The sequence below is a fragment of the Poecilia latipinna genome, unplaced genomic scaffold (assembly GCF_001443285.1).
Source record: "Poecilia latipinna isolate Pla-1442-1.1 unplaced genomic scaffold, P_latipinna-1.0 Scaffold2391, whole genome shotgun sequence".
Classification (NCBI taxonomy): domain Eukaryota; kingdom Metazoa; phylum Chordata; class Actinopteri; order Cyprinodontiformes; family Poeciliidae; genus Poecilia; species Poecilia latipinna.
In genome coordinates, this window is record NW_015115007.1 from 40,138 (window position 1) to 46,137 (window position 6,000).

The following is a 6,000-nucleotide window of genomic DNA, read 5'->3' on the forward strand; positions in this document are numbered from 1 at the left end:
GTTTTCTGTATTCTGCCTTATGTTTCAATATTTTGTAGAACAACGTCGGGGCATGTTAAGTGTCATATCTGATGCATATTGTTCAGAAACCCGCAGATTCCCTGTTGTCTGGGTCTTATTTTTTCACGGTCAGAATTAATGAGTTGTGATGTTGACACAGACAGATCTCCTGCCTAAGGTTTTTCAGCTGATTTCCCTGTCGTCGTGGTAACGCTGTGGATTCGGTGGGAAAGGATGATCCCTCTCATATCGTCCGAGTTCCCAGCCCAGGCAGGCAGACAGGTTGGCTCACATTGCAGAAAGCAAACATTTGCATGACCGGGTATAAAAATGACGACTGACCTCACCAAATGTTTCTGACAAGCTCAGCTAAATCTGTTCCTCACAAGCTAAAAAATCTGTTTTATTACTTTTATTAACTACAAAAAAATCAAGATGTATAGGTATAAATATTGTTATTCAAAATCTCACCAGTGTTGATCTCAGTTTGAAGAAATGTGTTGCTGTGCTGTTGGGTTAATTCTCATATTGACGGCCTTAGCGTCGCCGCAGCTCTGTAAAAGTTGCGAGAAAGAAGCCGCTCACCCAGATCCATCCTGCTCCAAACTCTGGCACTCTCCTGGTGTTAATTGGTGATGCACTCTGAACAACAGGCTTTTGTCTCAGACAGTGTAGGTGTTGGGTAACACTCTCCTTACAACATGGCACAATGAAGAGCAGGAACATGCTCACTGTCACACAGATGGCCCCTTTTCAGTGAATTTTACAAATACGAACTCCTATTAATCTTTACCCAAAAACAAATCATTCAGTTATTTTCTTGTCTTTTCTTTTTACATGAATGTGAAGGTATTTTTCAGGGTTTCCTTTCATATTGTTGAGTATTGATGTTTATGTTGTATCAGATACTTAATCTTTTAAAATGCTTTCATTTCAATTAGGTGTTTTCAAGGTTTGGGAAGTGCTAGTTTTGTAGTAAAGCCTAAATTTTAAAAATGTTATTTACAGTTGAAATTAGATATTTTCTTACACCTAATAAAAACACATTTTTTCCCCATTCTCCTGAAGTTAAATCGGACTGAACCGTCTTGTTTTAGGTCAGTTAGAACTTCCCCTATTTTTTTCTCATGTCACTTTAAGTCCAAATAATCTGCTGATGGCCACGCCCCTAACTCAACATTTACATTCGCACTTAAAAATTGCTGCAAACAGATGCTCAAATATACAACCGTACGTCTTTGACAAGCAGAAGTAGAGCCTCCTGCGCAACCAACAAGAGTACAACTAGTGGTTTCTGAATGGTAAGTCAACACTTGTCTTTTCCAGCAGCCATTGTACAGTGGTAAAACCAGCAGACTAAGCATGCTGGAGCTCCTCTGGGGTTGCTAGGTAACAGTGCAGTGCCTACTGACTTGTGACGTTACAATCCAAAGGTTTTTGAAGCAGCTCATTTTCCAGACACCAAAAAACATGAACTTATAAACAAAAGAGATGGCACGGTGGGTTTTTATATTTTGCTTCAGCTGTTTTTAGAAGAAGTAGAAACCCAATTGGAAGTACAAAAAAAATGTGTAAAGTGTGACTTTAACAATATTGATGTATAGATCTTCAATTGAGGGATCGTTTATTTCTCTTCCTTTGTTACATGTGTTCTGTGAGTCGGTATTTCACGAAATTTAATAAATCTACAAATCCAGACTACAGGCTGACAGTTGACACTGACATATTTCTTAACATAAAAAGTTTTGGTGTGAGTATTCATGTATTTGTAGTTATAGTATTAAAATTAAACTGTCAGAGGTTGAAATCCCCTGTGAAATATTACAAATAATAATATTAATAATAAAATGCATCACAATTTGTAACAATTTAAACAGTAGTGTAACACAGCTTTCATTTGAGAGCCATTATGAAATGTTGTGTGTCATGACTGATTTAGACAAAAGGGACATAGCTGTTAATTTAGCCGTCCTCTCTAAGCAGCAGCGCCGTACTTCACACCTCTCCCAGGCTTTTAGCCCAACGTTCTGTCAGAGCAGTCAGACAGGGATTGAAGTGGAGTCTTTTTCAAACAGGAAAGCAGATGAGTTCCTACAACACATAAATTTAGTTATTCGTTGCAGGGATAAAAGCTAGGATAATGGCTGTTGAATAAAAGGTTGCTTTTAGTACCTCAGTTATAATTATCAAAAGATTTTTCTTCCAGAATCAGCTTTTCTGTTCCATTTTGCATTTAATGTAGACTTAAGTGTATGCATATATAAACATGTATATTTGGTTTGAAACAGATTTTTCAAACTAAACCGACTTTTAAGGCCTGAACCAGACAAATGTAGAACATTTCAAAGTGGGCGGAGCCAAGTGACACGGGGGCGTGGCCAAGTGGGCAATTTATAAACTTATCAACAAAATATGTTGATTTGGGGTTAGCTACACATTAAATTTACTTAATGTAAATAAGTAAATATTATTTAATTAATTTCATCCTGAGGGATGAAACTTTTTTGTTTTGTTTTTTTTGTTTGTTTTTATAACAGATAAAACATCTTTGCAGTTCTGAACAAAAGAGAAAAAGCTTGAGGTTACACATTATTGTTGAACTCTAAAGCAACTGTGGCAACATTTTTCTCTGGAATACGTTTGCCGTCTGTCACTCCGGTTCATAGCCAGCTAAGCTAACTCTTTCCAGGTGAAATATGTAAAGTGGTAAAAAAGGTTTCTCATTCTCAAAATGTTAAACTACGCGGCCACCAATAGGCGACCGCAGCTGTAACAAATGTTTAAAAGTTTCTTTAGTTTCTCAAAGTAAAACTTGTATTTTTCCATCCGATAATTACCGGGAGCTTTATAAATACCAGCTGCCACAGAAACTGCAGACAGGGGGATACGAGAAATGCATAAAAATAACATCATTCTAATTGGCTCAATAACCCATTTTTACTTGCAGAGGTGTCAGGAAGGTTTCGCTGACCTGCCTCTATATCAGCCACGTAATTTTTCAAATGAAGAGTTTCATATTTACATCTCATCTGTGTTGATATTAGATGATTTAATTAGCTTATATTGGTTCACTTTACCATCTGCTTAGCATCCGTCCTGCTGTTAAGATCTGCAGGCAGGAGTGACTTTTTTATAGCAATTGACAAAAAATGATCCATTAATAAGTTAAATGAGCACTTTGGTTAACATTTCAAAAAGACTGGTTGCCTGAGGTGATGCATCATTAAGCACCAGTATCAGATTATAGTTTGGGATTGGGAGGGATTAGGAACAGCAAAAAGTAGATGACATCAACACCTTTAGGCCATTTTCTAATATTCTATGAATTAATAATGACAATAGTGAATGTTCACTTGTTTTGACTCAGTTTGAATATTTGAAACTAAACTTGCAGGAAATTACCAGATATTTTAATTTCTCAAGGTCAGAGTTAATGAGATCTGATACCAACACAAACAAATCATCCCCTCTGGGTTTCACAGCTGATTTCACTGTCGTCGTGGTAACGCCATGCGCCCAGTCGAGGAATACCCGAACATCCTCTCATCATCAGCCTGTGCAGAGTTCCCAGCTGAAGCGGCGGTCCGTCTCAGTGGCACGCCGCCAAGTTGGCTCAGGGAGAAAGCCAACATTTGCGTGACAGCGTCTGCAGCTGACCGAGTTTGTAAAAAGAAGGACTGAGCTCGCAGATTTTCATTTTCTTTCCCCCTCAAGCATCCTGAGTCTGAGTAACAAGCAGATATTTCTGACAGAAGCCGGCTCCGTAAAGGCGTAGATACAGAAGCAAAATTGGCGGATTGTTGGGCTTTTGAAAGAATGGACCGACCCAAAACTATGCACTGTCACACTGATGAGTAAAACAGCTTTATGGATGCCCTCACTGTTGGTCTGGAAGGCTTAAGTGACACAAAGCAGACTCATAATGTTCCAGAAGTTGGTGCTGTAATGGGCTTTTGTCTCAGACGGCGAAGGCGTCAAAGATCATCAACGTTACAGAATGAAGATCCAAAAGACTTTCACCATCACACGGGCCGTCCTTTCAGTCGTTTCTGAATCAACTCCAAATTTCAATCACAAACTCTTGTATTGACGTCTCTTTGTGTCATTTAAAGTTTTCAAAATAGTTTTTTACATAAATACAAAGTCTAGTGTCTTTAAGCAACTTGTTAAACTTTTCCCATCTAAAACAGCTTGTAATGCACATTTCATTAGCAGCAGCAATTTAAAGTGCTTCAAGAGATTAAAAAGAAAATAAAACGATAAGCTAGCAAAAAACATTACACTGCAGTGGCGAAATAAAGGAAAGTGCTGGAAAGTTGAAAAACAGTTTTGTTTCTATTGAAGGAAACTAACAAAATAGATTTGAATCTGATTTAAAGGACTTCATAGGCAGGTCTGTGGAGTGGTTTTATAAAGTAATGGTAGTCAGAGGCTGTTTTCTATAGTTGTTTTCTTTTGCACTATTGTATAACTGCACAAAGTTAAAAAATGTTGCGATTGCTATACAAGTGGTAAATATTGCAGTGGTGATATTGGTTGCAATGTGTGCCTATTTTCTTTCCTCTGTTTCTCATCTGTTCTTCCGTTGCTGTGATTTTTACCATGTTGGACGATATTGTTGGTGTTTAGTGTGAGCGTCTGCTGGCTGTCCAACCGGATAAATATTACATTAGTATAAAGAAAACTTACATTAGCAAACAGTTATTGTACTCTAGACAGTCCTATGCGATATGAATATTGGAAGCTCTGATGTTGAGATGTGGATATATTCACTACCATATTTGCAAAAACACAATAATTATTGGTTTTCTTGAAAAATATAGTGAAAATCCCTAGATTATTTTTTTTCCGTTTCAACATGTGGGCTGGACGTGTTGCTGGCTGCAGATTAAGGAAGCAGCAGCTGCAGTTTTCTGGATGATCTGCGATTACAGATCTTTAAAAAGCCTGACTTGTTGAGTTCGATTTTGGCCGATGCCATTTTTTTTTTCATCTGAATTGTTGCTAAATATAACAAGAAAGTTATTAAGTTACCAACAGTGGGATCACTATAGTTAACTGGAAACGTGCAGACATGACCGGGTCTGTCAGTCAAACCTCTCACAGAAGAGCAGAAGAGGACGGAGACTCAGATTTAGATCTTTGCTGAAGTAGATAAGATTGGCTTCACATGTAGGCATCAACTGATCACTGATCTCCCAAGGTCAGAGGAATCGGTGCAGAGGAATCGGTGCACCTCTGCTGCAGATCTTTGGTTTTCTGGTGTCTAAGCTTCACTCTCCATGGGTTCATAGAAGGACTCTGAAGCCAGTGCCGTGTGCTCAAATGTTTTGATGCAGCTGTACAGACTCCACTATTAAAAATGACATTCTGCTTCACAGATGCCAATTTGTGCAGAAAATCCTGCTAGAATGTCGAAATTTTGAGCAAAACAAACCGACTCACTGAAGTAAAGATGCTTATATTAAATATTTCATGCCTAAATCTGAGAGGGCTTCATTCGAAAGCGAATGGGAAGACGCCGCCTCCTGCAGCCTCCTGTTTTCTGACTCATTCTCAGTCAGGAGTGAAGTTCAAGCTCCCAACGCTCACATCCTGGGTCTGTAGTGAACAATCTGCTGCCCTGGGCTTGTTCCCTGCTTTAATTCCTTAGCGATGTCAGACTGCGTTTCCATCTCTCCTCTGTGCCTCAGAGTGTTGATAGCTCCAGTGTTTCATGTTTAATCATCACGGAGAGAGCCTCTCTTGGCCCCATTTGTTTTCATTCGGTCCTGATTTCACGCTCAGTCATGGGAGGGGGACGGCCACACACCACATTTATCCAAACAAGTCGTCCAGAAGAAATCACTCTGCAGAGATAAACTTGATGGATTTTATTCAGGCTGCACAATCTTCACAGTTATTAATTAAATGTTTCCTCACAATATTTCAGTGAGATTTGTAAGTAACTTTTAAAAAAAAAAAAAAAATATATATATAAAAAAAAAAAATTCCCCTCTC